The sequence below is a fragment of the Vitis vinifera genome, chromosome 5, assembly GCF_030704535.1.
Source record: "Vitis vinifera cultivar Pinot Noir 40024 chromosome 5, ASM3070453v1".
Taxonomy (NCBI): domain Eukaryota; kingdom Viridiplantae; phylum Streptophyta; class Magnoliopsida; order Vitales; family Vitaceae; genus Vitis; species Vitis vinifera.
In genome coordinates this window covers 3,612,848-3,627,041 of record NC_081809.1, presented here as the reverse complement: position 1 = coordinate 3,627,041, position 14,194 = coordinate 3,612,848, and the positions used below count along the sequence as shown (strand labels likewise).

Here is a 14,194-nt window from a genome sequence, read left to right as displayed (position 1 = left end):
ATCATTCATTTTCTCTTTTCACGATCTAATACTGAAACCGAAAAATCTTAAAGTGATAAATTCCTTTAAATTACACATACTTTTCTGAATTTATTTTTTACTTCACTAAATTTTTTTATCAAACAAATAGTTTTCAAATCAAATTATAATTGATACATAAAATTTATTAATTTTCATGGAACTCAAAAACCCATTTAATTAATACCAAAAGGTCATGGAACTTGATAACATAAGTAATTCATAGACCAAACTTTATTTTAAAAGCATGAGTTAGTTTCTTCTTTATTTCTTTATATACATATAATTTATATATATACATATACACACAATTTTTTTATTAGGTAAATAAACTTCAAATTAAACAAAACTTAATAAGTTGAATTCATTAACAAGTCTTGTAATTTTTTAAAATAATTTAAAACTTAAATAGTGAACCAATTGATACAAGAAATTTATGAACAAAAATTGATTTAAAACCACATTATTGTTTCTCTTTTACATAGAATCCTTATTTTTCGATTTTTTTCACTAGGCAAATGAACTCAAAATTAAACAAGACCTAATCCGTTGGATTAATTAACAAGTCTAATATGTTATTTCCACATTAAAATTAAGTGGGTGGCCCACTAACCTAGTATTTAGCCAATTAAATAATATCCACTATCTTTAAACTGTTATAGATATTTACCATTGATGGAGTGGGTAAATTATAATAATTTTAATATTATTATTTGATATAATTAACAGTTATTTTGATTGACACGTTCAGAACGGTTTTTGAACGTGTATTCTTGGCCCTCTTCTCCTATCAATAAAAGACATATACAGAAAACCCTTCATGTGTGGAGTGTGTGCTTTTTCCATCAATTACAGAAAATAACTCTGTGTATTAAGGTTTGATAAGGAGAAGAAGAGATCAAGGATTCAAGATCTATAAGTTGAAGGGAAATCTCTCATGGCTGCGTCTTCTTCAAATGGTATGTGATCTATTTGTTAATTACTGGTTTTTTATTATTTTATTATTATTTTATTATCAGAGACGAGTTTGAATCATAATGATCTGGATTATTGTATGTTAATTTCCGTGTTAAAGTCCAACATAATAATCTTTAAAAATAATGTAAAATTCAAATAATGATCCAATGAATATAAAAAATTTATGAACAAAAATAACTCTATAGTTTATCTACTATATAAAATCACTATTTTATAATTTTTTTAATCAGAAAAATAAGCTTCAAATTAATTAAATAAATAAAACTTAATATGATGGATTCATTAATAAGTTTAATAATTTTTAAAAATAATTTGAAACTCAAGTAACAAACTTATTAATACTAGAATTTTATGGATAAAAATTGGTTCATAATAGCTCTATTATTTTTTCTTACACATAATTTTATTTTTATAAATGTTTTCACTATAAAAATTATTAAGTGACATTTTGTATTGAATTTATTAATGGGTTTAACAATTTTTTAAAATAATCTGGAACTCAAAAAATAGATCTAATCATTTAAAAAAATAATATATCAAAATTGATATATTATGTGTCATGACTTTACTATTTCTCCTATACACATAAATATATTTTTTGAATTCAGATAAATAAATTATAAATTAAGTAAGACATAATTAATAATTTAAATTATTTAATGATTTTTTTTAAGAATAAATTTGAACTGAAAAACTGATTCAATTAATTGCATATTAAATCAAAACATTCTAGAATATTATGCTTATAAACATGTATTTATATGTTAAAAAATTAAACTTTATTCATTATTTATTTTCAATAAAATATTGTTAAAAATTATTATTTTAAATCATTATTATTCATTTTTAACCAAAAATAATAATTAGGAAGAGCTTAATATCTTTATCTTTCTAACATATACCGAAATAATATTTTTCTTTTATGAAAAATGTAACTTATTATAATATTATTATTTATGTTTTACCAAAAACTATTGATTTTTAATTTATTTGTAATTAAAAACTATTTTCATTTTTAATAAAACTCGAATTAAATTTAATCTATATTATATAAATTGAATTTACAATATTTTTACAAAACTAAAATAAAAAGTTATTTTTAAAAACAACTTATTCAAAAAAGTTTTTTATTTTTTATTTTTAAAAACAACTTGTCAAACATTTTTTTATTTATATAAAATACTTAGAAAAATATTATTATTTTTAATTTGAAAACATTTTTTAAAAATTAGTTTTGGAAGGTTAAAAGATCGATATTTTATTTTAGAAAATAAAAAATTGTTTTTGAGAAATTATTTTATTCAAACTTTTGTTTTTTATTTGATTGTGGAGGGTAAAATAGATAGCTGAAAAGCATAGTATTTTTATAGTTGTTACATGTTTGAATTATTAAAATATTTTTCTAAATAATAAATGTTTTCATTTTTTTCTAAAGATTGTTTGTAAGGCTTTCGTAAATATTCAAATAATTCAATAAAACACATGACTCCTCTCGGCTTAACGGCTACTTTGAGTATCCTGAACCGACAGTAGTAACGTATAAAATCAGTTGGCTTCAAAAAGTGAGAATACGTTGAGCTGGCAATATCAACGGGTGAAACCAGTTCAAGAACACAGAGCTCAGCTCTCACTATACGTGTGAGGTTAACGGCTTCAAAAGTGAGGTATGCTGAGCTGGCAATATCAACGGACAAAACGCCAACGCAAAAACACAGCTCGCTTCACAAGTGAGAGAATGCTGAGCTGGCAATATCAATGTATAAAACCTGTTCAAGGACACAACACTCAACTCAGAGCTCTCGTTCTCAACCCCTCTCTTTCTCTCTATAAGCTTTTCTCTCTTAAAGCTTCCTCAGAGGTAAGTTCAAAACCCTTGTTCTCTTGAGTTTCAATTACTTTCCTTACTCTGTTTTTTCAAAGAACGAAATCTCTCTGAAAAACTGATTATTAATTCTTGAAAACCTTTTTTTTATTGGTTTTTTTTCCTGAATAAAAGATTTTTTTCGTATACGTTGTTCTTTTTTTCAAGATTTTCCTTGCTTTTATTTTCATGAGTTTTCTGGGCATCCAAACAGATGTTGTTTAGATTTGATTGCTTTTTCATATATGTTGTTATTTTTTTTTTCGAGATTTTCCATTCTCTTTCTTTTCATGAGTTTTCTCAGCATCCAAACAGATGTTGTTATATGTTTCCTTTGTGATATCTCTATTTTCTTTAGATTCTCCGAGGGAAAAGACATGCTTATGTTACTCTGCTTCTTGAAATGATGAAACGACATCTACGATTATTTCTCATTGTAATTATGTTCTCGACATTCATCACTTTGCAAGCTTCGGCTATCGCATATCCACGAGATTGCATCTCCACTTTTTGGTTCTTGATTTTTTTGTCATCTTTTGATTTTTTTTTTCTTTTCATTTTTATTGTTGGGAGATTGATTCTTTAACTGTTAAAAAAATAATTTAACCAGTTTCAGCTTTTACGGATCACAAAAAGGGTACTGGTTCTTGTACTCTTGATTTTTTCCTCGTCATTTTCTTTTAAATTTCTCTAGAAAATTGAGATAATTTGCACTACGTGGTGATTACTAGTTATTGTAATGCTTCATTCCAATTGTTTGGTCTCCAAGAAAATTTCTGGAATCTTAGAAAGCGAAACCTCCACTTAATTGGACCCAATGGTTGGTTGAGTTTAGTTTTTTATTTCTCTAAAACAAGAGTAGCATAGATAACATGGTTCTGAATTGATTTTTTTTTTTCCACTCCAAGAGTAACATAGATAATATGGTTCTTAATTGAATTTTTTTCACTCTTTCTTTTCCTTAGTTTTCTTTGCCAGCAAAGATCTTTATGTTCTTTTCTTGAGGGGAAATAACAGAATGGTTTTCTCTCCAAATGAGGTAACGCTGAGATCTTCTATGTAGCTGTGAATGGGGCTTATATAATATTGTGGGCAATCATAGTGGGGTCTACCAAAATGGATGAATGCCCAAAAGTGATCGAGTGCTACATTGGATCAAAACTAAAACTTTTTTTCAAGAGTAACATAGATAATATGGTTCTTAATTGAATTTTTTTTCACTCTTTCTTTTCCTTAGTTTTATTTGCCAACAAAAATCTCTATGTTCTTTCTTGAGGGAAAAATAACAGAATGGTTTTCTCTCCAAATGAGTTAATGCTGAGATCTTCTATGTAGCTATGAATGGGGCTTATATAATATTGTGGGCAATCATAGTGGGGTCCACCAAAATGGATGAATGCCCAAAAACAATCGAGTGCTACATTGGATCAAAACTAAAACTTTTTTTTTCAAGAGTAACATAGATAATATGGTTCTTAATTGAATTTTTTTTCACTCTTTCTTTTCCTTAGTTTTATTTGCTAGCAAAGATCTTTATGTTCTTTTCTTGAGGGAAAATAACAGAATGGTTCTCTCCAAATGAGGTAATGCTGAGATCTTCTATGTAGCTATGAATGGGGCTTATATAATATTGTGGGCAATCATAGAGGGGTCCACCAAAATGGATGAATGCCCAAAAACGATCGAGTGCTACATTGGATCAAAACTAAAACTGTTTTTTCAAGAGTAACGTAGATAATATGGTTCTTAATTGAATTTTTTTTCACTCTTTCTTTTCCTTAGTTTTATTTGCTAGCAAAGATCTTTATGTTCTTTTCTTGAGGGAAAATAACAGAATGGTTCTCTCCAAATGAGGTAATGCTGAGATCTTCTATGTAGCTATGAATGGGCTTATATAATATTGTGGGCAATCATAGTGGGGTCCACCAAAATGGATGAATGCCCAAAAACAATCGAGTGCTACATTGGATCAAAACTAAAACTTTTTTTTTTCAAGAGTAACATAGATAATATGGTTCTTAATTGAATTTTTTTTCACTCTTTCTTTTCCTTAGTTTTATTTGCTAGCAAAGATCTTTATGTTCTTTTCTTGAGGGAAAATAACAGAATGGTTCTCTCCAAATGAGGTAATGCTGAGATCTTCTATGTAGCTATGAATGGGGCTTATATAATATTGTGGGCAATCATAGAGGGGTCCACCAAAATGGATGAATGCCCAAAAACGATCGAGTGCTACATTGGATCAAAACTAAAACTGTTTTTTCAAGAGTAACGTAGATAATATGGTTCTTAATTGAATTTTTTTTCACTCTTTCTTTTCCTTAGTTTTATTTGCTAGCAAAGATCTTTATGTTCTTTTCTTGAGGGAAAATAACAGAATGGTTCTCTCCAAATGAGGTAATGCTGAGATCTTCTATGTAGCTATGAATGGGCTTATATAATATTGTGGGCAATCATAGTGGGGTCCACCAAAATGGATGAATGCCCAAAAATGATCGAGTGCTACATTGGATCAAAACTAAAAATGACTAATTAATAGGCTAATAATCCGAAAAAACTTAAGTGATTCCCTTCTTTTCACTTTCTGCTGTGGCAACTCTTCAAGACTTGTACAAGGAACTGTAGTTACTGAACTACCCACTATAGTTGGACAAGTGGAGATCATATGCTTGGGTCCATGTGCTGAAGGGAGTCCCATGTTCTAAGTCTATTATTATTTTCATGCAATGTAACATAGGTCCTTTTTAACATAAGTCCAATATCATTTTCAGAATGGTTTTCTCTCCAAATGAGGTAATGCTGAGGTCACCTATGTAGCTATGAATGGGGCTTATATAATATTGTGGGCAATCATAGTGGAGTCTACCAAAATGGATGAATGCCCAAAAGTGATTGAGTGCTACATTGGATCAAAAATAAAAACGACTAATTAATAGGATAATAATCCGAAAAAACTTAAGTGATTCCCTTTTTTTCACTTTCTGCCGTGGGAACTCTTCAAGACTTGTTTGTTCTTTGCCCCAAGGCGAGGGTTTTGTGGGATCTTGTGTTTTCTTTGTTTGGTGTTAATTGGGTTCTTCCGCTTACAATTAGAGACACTCTCTTAGGTTGGTTCACTTCCTTTGTGGACAAGAAGCGTGAAAAGACTTGGCGGGCAGCTCCTCTTTGTTTATTTTGGACGGTTTGGAAGGAAAGAAACATGATAGTTTTTGCTAATGAGGTTTTGTCGATTCAAATAATGAAAAATTCTTTTGTTTATAATCTCTTCTCTTGAGCTAAGTCTTGTTTAGAAGTAGGACCCATTTCTTTAGTTAACTTTGTTGATTGGTTGGGTTCTTATTGAGGGTTGGTGAGTTGCCTTTTTGTCTTTTGTTTTGTGGTGACTCTTGTATACTCCTTATATGTTTTGCGTTGCCGTTTAAACACCATTTTTCTAATATATCTTCTGTGGGTTTATCTATCAAAACTCTTCAAGACTTGTACAAGGAACTAAAGTTACTGAACTCTACCCACTATAGTTGCAGAAGTGGAGATCATATGATGGGGTCCATGTGATGAATCATGGAAGGGAGTCCGATGTTCGAAGTCCATTATTATTTTCATGCAATGTAACATAGGTCATTTTTAACTATGTGCCCAATTTAGATGATATGTGGAAACCACATGTTCTCTTATCTCTGCAGTCAGCTTCCAGGACTAAACCTTGGTGGACATATTGTTGGAGGCCAGCTCCATAATTTTTTTTTTGATAGGTATTGAAGGCCATCTCCATAATCTCCATAATTTGAAGCAACTGTAAGAGATTATGTTGATTGAAATTTAGGTTTATGTAAATTTATGTGGGTTTTATTCACTAATTATTTTTCAATCTGTGTTTTCTATTTGGATGTTGGCTTCAATAACATTCAAGGTGAAATTCCATACGGGTTACTCCCTAATGTGCCACTAATATATGAGATGCTTGATTATAAGTTTCTATTAGATTTCCTAATGTTTTATGTAGTTTATTTGTGATTTCTTTTCTATGAATGCAAAAATTTGGCATGCAACAAATTTAGTCAAAATATTCCCCATTCCCTCATTTTATTGAAAAATCTTCGACATATGTTAATTGTTTGTCCTAGTACCGCCCATTTTAATGGTTACTATAGTTGGTTTACACTAATGACTCATAAATGACAATTATATATTTACTGGCCTGCAGAATCTAAAAAGAAGCAATTATTAAGTGTTACGTGGTCGTAGTGGGTTTTCTTGGAGATTATGACACAATGATAAGCCTTCTTTATGTGGATGTCTTGTGTATTAATATTCTATTGTGGATGGAGTTGAAACTAATTGGCAGTTGCTTGTATAATTTTATTACTCATTAAGAAATCATAATGTTTATACTTATAAAAAAAAAAAATCATAATGTTTACATATAATTTAGCCTCTTCTATTGGTCTGTTATATCAGCAAAATTTATATGCTTTGGAAATTGCACCATATTTGGATCTGTTGTCCCAAGGATCTATCATACAATCACTTTACTGGGTCTGTGATCTTCTTGTTGGTCTGTAGGCATTGCAATCTTTCTCATCACTTGGTGTTATATGTTTCTTTTATCAAAAGACTTATTTCTTTCTTACCAGGAACATCCATGGTAACCATTCTAGTGGCATCATCCCAATACAATTTCAGTCAACACCAAATTTATGGTTGGTGATCATAGCCTGAGTAATGTTGTTGCTTTTAATCTGCATACACTACCATATCAGATTATGCTTTGATAATTTTTTGTCTTTATCTCTTATTAGGTTTTGGGAGAATAGGTTCCATCCAAGAGGCAACTTATTCACCTTAGGATTTCCCTTTGGAAACTAAGTAAAATATTAATAGCCCACCAACAATTGAATCAAGTGTTTTTAAGAACTAACTTTTTAGGAAAGTTCATGAGCACCAGAAAAAAAAAAAATCGGGTCCTGGAGGAAAGCCCTCATAGTTGATGGAAGCATTCTGATGGTAAGTTGCATGGTGCTCCTACTTGTTGTCCACATTTAATTGAGCTTGTGCACAAAATCACAAAAGCTTGGAGAGCAAGTGAAAGTCCATGGTATTATCTTCCAATTACTACAATCAAAGGTAAAATTTTATTAGCCTATGTATATGCTTATTGATGATCTATAGTACTGTTATATATCAGCTATGGATTGTTACCTTCCTGATTTACCTTCCTTCCTGGTTATTCAATGGTCTTTGACTACAGTAGACGAAAGTCCACAATTCCTTGCTCTCAGTCCTCCACTGATGTGTCAAGGCAGATTCCCACTACTTGCCATGTCAGATTTGAGGAAATTTCTTCCAAGAGAAGTTTCTTCCAGAATCCCAGCAAATGCAAAACACACTATAGCAAAGGTTCAATCAGCTAGAAACAACAATTCTTTGGGGTTTCCCTCAAAAGTATCAGGCTATTATGTAGACATGGACCATGTTGTCCTTAGTTTACAACTTCGATTGTTGTTGCAAGCATGATTGCAAACACTAGTACCTAACCATGCCAGCTTCATCCATGTGACTTCAGTTCTTTGGGGTTCCTTATTATATATAGTCTATTTTGATCTTCAGATTTTGAGTGACGAATTATGAATCTCAAAAAAGCTTCATTTAGCCAAATCCATACAATGACATGATGGTTCTAGAATTATATGTTTTAGAGTTGAAAACTGTGGTTAGATACTTTTTTTTGTTTTTTTTTTTCAGAAAGACAAATTGGTTATATTGATTTAATCAAAGCAATAAGAAAAACTAAAGAACACATTGATATGGAAAAAATTGGAGCAAACATAGGTTCCTTGGTTATGATTTGGGTGATGTTCTACAAATAACTTCTTATGAGTTAAATTTCACCAAGAAATCAGTGTGTCATTTTGTATCTAAACAGGAGATGAGTAGTACAGCAATAGTTACTAGTAATCATTATATGTTTGATCATCATTATATCTCCTAATGAAATATTGCATGTTGATTCTGATCTTATCTAATATTTTACCTGTATAATTGCTGGTCAACCAGATTGTTATGGTGACTGAATCCATTCGAGCTGCACTAGACTCTAAAGTTGCAAAGTTGCAGGATTGTGTATGATAGTCAACCAATGGAGTGGTGAATCAGAGGGATAACTTCATAAATGATCTTTCTGTTAGCTTGGCAAGTGGACAGGTTCTATCAGCTGAACTCCTTAAGCTCTGTTATGTGTTCTGCCTTTTTTGTTGCTACTAGAAAGAAACTATTGTATATCACATCATATAGACCAAAATGGTGCATCTTGTTGAAGCAAGTGGTTTGCCAAGTAGTATAATCAGGTATAAATGGAATCTTTTCTTATCTCTAATGCTTGTGTTACCGATCATGTGGGATTTTATTTGTGATTTCATTTTCTATGAATGCAGAAATTTGGCATGCAACATAGTCAAAATGTTCCCCACTCCCTCACCTTAAGGAAAAATCTTCGACAATTGTTAATTGTTTTTCCCGATACTGCCTATTTTATTGGTTACTACGGTTGGTTTATATCATAATGACTCATAAATAACAATTATATTCTTATAGGAATCTGAACCACAATTCATTATCTGGACCCATTGGCAATGTGTTTACTGGCCAACATAATCTAAAAGGAATGTATATTTATTGGCCTGTAAAATCTAAAAGGAAGCAAGACAGTTATATTATTAGGTGTTACCTAGTGGTAATAGTTTTTCTTGAAGATTATGGCACAATGATAAGCCTTCTTTATATGGATGCCTTATGTGTTAATATTCTGTTGTGGATGGAGTCAAAACTAATTGATAGTTGCTTATATAGTTTTATCATAAATCATAATGTTTACATATTATTTAACTTCTTCTATTGGTCTGTTCTATAAGCAAAATTTCTATGCCTTGGAAATCATACCATATTTGGATCTATTGTCCCAATGATTTATCATACAATCACTTTTCTAGATATGTGGTCTTCTTGGCCCTCTCTGTAGGTCCCTTCATAGCAATCTTTCTATCAACTGGTGTTATATATTTCTCTTATCAAAAGACTTGTTTCTTTTTTACCAGGAACATCCATGGTAAACATTTTATTAGCATCATACCAAGACAATTTTAGTCAATAGCAAATTTATGGTTAGTGATAATCGCCTGAGTAAAGTTGTTGCTTTTAATCTGTGTACACTGCCATATTGAATTGTGCTTTGATAATTTTTTATCTTTATCTCTTTTATATTAGGATTTGGGGAAATAGGTTCCATCCTAGAGACAACTTATTCACCCTGGGATTTTCCTTTGGAAATTGAGCTACCAATAGTTGAATCAAGTGTTGTTCAGAACTACCTCTTTAGGAAAGTACATGAACACAAGAAGAAAAAACCAGGTTATGGAGCAATAGCTCTTTTGGTTGTTGGGGAGGAATTTTGTTGGTAAGCTGTGCAGTGCTCCTACTTGTTGTTCGCATTAATTAAGCTCATGCACACAATCACAAAAGCCTGGAGGGCTATGAAAGTCCACAGTATTATCGTCCAACTACTACAATTGAAGGTGAAATTTAGTTAGCTTATGTATATACTTATGATGATCTATAGTACTATTATATTAGCTATGAATTATTATGATGATTTATACTTATTCTTGCTCTCAAATTATTCTTCACTTGTATTTTTCTTTTTTCATTTTCAAAATTTACCATAAAAATGAGTGCATTAATCCTCTCCCTTGTTTTCTATAGCTACTCAACAATCTCAAGCAACATAGTAGGCATAAAGTCCCTAAACAGACAAGTTTATCCATTTATATTCAAGTTTATTCTTATTGTACTCTCTCATCTCTTCCTCCTCATCGTCGTCATCGTCGTCATCATCGTCATCATCATCATCATCATCATTTTCATCATCCTGAGGACTCCTCCTCATCGTCATCATCATTGTCGTCATCATCATCGTCATCATCATCATCATCATCTTCATCATCGTCTTCATCATCCTCATCCTCACTATCATTTCATAACTTAAGGTTTAAGGAGCATGCTCTGGTTCTTTTAACCTCATCATCTTCATCGTCGTCATCATCGTCATCATCATCATCGTCATCATCATCATCATCATCATCATCATCATCATCTTCATCATCCTCATCCTCACTATCATTTCATAACTTAAGCTTTAAGGAGCATGCTCTGGTTCTTTTAACATACTTTGTGTAGGATTTTGGATTTCTCTAATGGTAGATGCAACACAAGAACCTTCCACAAATAGGTTAAGTTCTCATATTTAAGAATTTTATTTCTTATTTATCTTTCTTCTATTTTTGACATTGTCATGGAAAATTAGGTTGTTTGTCTTTTCTTGTTGGTGTTCAAAGCTCTTCGAAGGTATAGTTATCACAAAGTTAATGGATAAATAGATCACGTCTATTATCTTCTTATTTTCTTTTTTTTGTCTTCATTCTCTTTCAAGCTTAACTATTAAACAGCTTGCTTTTGGTGCAAACATCTCAATGCTTAAAAAGTTTTGGTTCCAAGGTATGACTTTTTTGCTTTATAATTCAAGAGCCTACTGATAATGCATCAATTGACTTCCTTGATGTAGGTGTGATACATTAACAAATGATGTTGACACAAGAACCCTTATTGAACCATTTGATTTTAAATGATGCAGTTGGTAGAGAAGTCCTTGTTAAGCAGGTTTTATTTCCATATCTAGGAATCTTTTATTATTTATTTCTCTTTTGTTTTTTCTCCATTTGTTTTCTAAATTAACCACTTAATAGATTGCAGTAATGCCTCTACCAGTGTGTTTTATGCAACTGTTCAACCATCTTAAGAAGTGTGGTAGGCAAAGGTAAGTTCGATTTACATATTCAATGTTATTCTTATATATATTTATGCAACTGTTCAACTATCTTAAAAAGTGTGGTAGGCAAAAAAATCCCCAAAAGGTAAGTTTGATTTACATATTCAATGTTATTCTTATATGTATTTTTTCTCATAGAAGCAATTATCATCATCTCTATAATCATTACCATCATCCTTGTTGTCATTGTTGACATTGAAGCTGTCTTTTTTCATTTTCTTCATTCATTTTCTGAATTACATCATTCGAATGATAGGTTTGGAAACTCTTAATTAGTTGTGATTGCAAAAATTGGAGCAAGCACAAGTTCCTTAGTTGTGATTTGGGTCTTGTACCACAAATAACTTCCTATGAGTTAAATCGCCAAGAAATCAGTGTCATTTTATATCTAAACAGGAGATGAGTTGTATAACAATAGTTGTTGGCAATTGTTCTATGGTTGATCATCATCATATTTCATTAGGAAATATTGCATGTTGATTCTGATCTTATCTCATATGTAATATATAATTGTAGGTAAAAAAAAATGGCATAGTGATTGAATCCATTTGAGCTGCACTAGACTCTAAAGCTGCTGGATTGGGTATGATAGTCAGCCACCGGAGTGGTGAATTAGAAGATAAGTGCATAGCTGATCTTTCTGTTGACTTGGTTAAGTGGACAGGTTCTATCAAATGATCTTTCTGCTGATCTTTATGTGTTCTGCATTTTTTGTTGTTGCTTGAAAAAAAAAAAAAACCATTGTAAGTCATGTCATGTAGACCAAAATGACCAAAATGGTGCCCAGTTTGCCGAGTATAATCAAGTATAAATGGAATATTCTCTCTTTGATGCCTATATTGCCTAACATGTGGATTTTTTTTTTTTTTTTTTACATTATAGGATAAAATATACATATTTCAAGGACCTTTTTTGGTGATAGCCAATTTAGTAGGTAGGTTAGTTTGATGTTGCTGTATGCATTTGGAAAGTGACATACTTTAATCATCAGTCTTAGTATGTCTAGATGATTCAGTCAAGCTATTTAGAGCCCTAATCCAGAAGTTGACTTGATTTGGCATTCCTAAACATCCTATTTAGTTTAGTTATTTGAGTGACTAAGATTATTTGATTGAACAGTGTCTAGCTTGAGATTGCAATTCTCACTATTGCTCTCCATTCAATTTGCTAACAGGTTCAGTGAAGGGAACCTTGGTTCTGTTTACAAAGCAAAGTTTCCTGATGGCCAAGTACTACTTGAATTGAATATGCATTTGCAAGCTTCTTTTATTTCAAACATTATTTTTATTATTATTATTACTATTATTGTTTTATGACCTAATCTTTGGAAAACATGCTCTTGTGCCTCTAGTGGTATGGTTTGTGCAGATTTTTTAAGCTTTTTGATTAGTTCACTTCTTGAATCTAAGAATGACATTTTGTTTTCTTTTTCTTTTGTTTTAAATTGTACAATAGGAAAGTCGGGTGCTACACCTTCGCTATGTGCCATGTATAGGTGTTTACAGCTATAAGGTGGTATAGAGAATGTAAAGTTTAATATATAAGTTAAATGCCTTTTGAATTAGAATATTTTATTCTTATTTCTATTTTTTGCATTGTCATTATTATTCCACTTTTGACTTGATCGTCATAAAGCCATGTTTTACAATGTTTTGTATAGGGGTTTGAAATTTTGAAGGAATTCAAAGATTTTAAACATTTGCTAACAATTCAATAGTACATTTTCCAATACATCCATTAACTTTATTTATGTAGGTGTTAGAAGCTCTCAAATTATACCGTTGGCTCAAAAATCCTATCAAATAGTTTCGGTCTCAAAAGATGTTGTTGGAACAAAATAACTTATCCAATATGTTCAATTTTCATATTTAAATATTTCTTTATATGTTATTCTTCACTTGTTTTTTTTATTTTTTTCATTTTCAAAATTTACCATAAAAACGAGGGCATTAATTACTCTCCATTTTTTCTATAGCTAGTCAATAATTTCAAGCAACATAATAGGCATAAAGTCCTTAAACAAACAAGTTTATCTATCTACAGACAAGTTTATCAAAATTTTATTCTCATTGTACTCCCTCATCTCTTCTTCCTCATCATTTCATCACCATCATCATCATCACTACTATCATTTCATCGTCGTCATCATCATCATCATCATTACTATCATTCATCATCATCATCACTACTATCATTTCGTCATCGTCGTCATCATCATCATCATCATCTGTTAAGTTCTCATATTTAAGAATTTTAAATTAGAAATCTGTTTTGTATTTCAAGGAATATAAAACTATTTTTAAGAGTGATCATGCATTTTCCGGAATGAGTGGACCTGGGCTTGAATGTTCGTATTGGGCCTCGTTAAAAGGCTGTTTGGGCCCTTCTTTTTTTGGCTAAAACCAATTTTAGTCTTTAATGTTTTTATATGGGAAAAGTGTGTTTCAATACGTCATATG

At 31.0% G+C, this 14,194-nt stretch overlaps 2 long non-coding RNA genes across 2 annotated transcripts; both read left to right on the top strand.

Annotated features, from left to right (window-relative positions):
- Window positions 1–2,802: 2,802 nt before the first annotated feature.
- Window positions 2,803–11,002, top strand: LOC132253775 (uncharacterized). Its single transcript, XR_009465639.1, has 2 exons — window positions 2,803–10,014; window positions 10,118–11,002. It is a non-coding gene; the product is annotated as an uncharacterized LOC132253775 (long non-coding RNA).
- A 237-nt stretch (window positions 11,003–11,239) lies between these two features.
- LOC104879236 (uncharacterized) lies at window positions 11,240–13,302 on the top strand. Its single transcript, XR_009465638.1, has 2 exons — window positions 11,240–11,566; window positions 11,653–13,302. It is a non-coding gene; the product is annotated as an uncharacterized LOC104879236 (long non-coding RNA).
- Window positions 13,303–14,194: the final 892 nt, after the last annotated feature.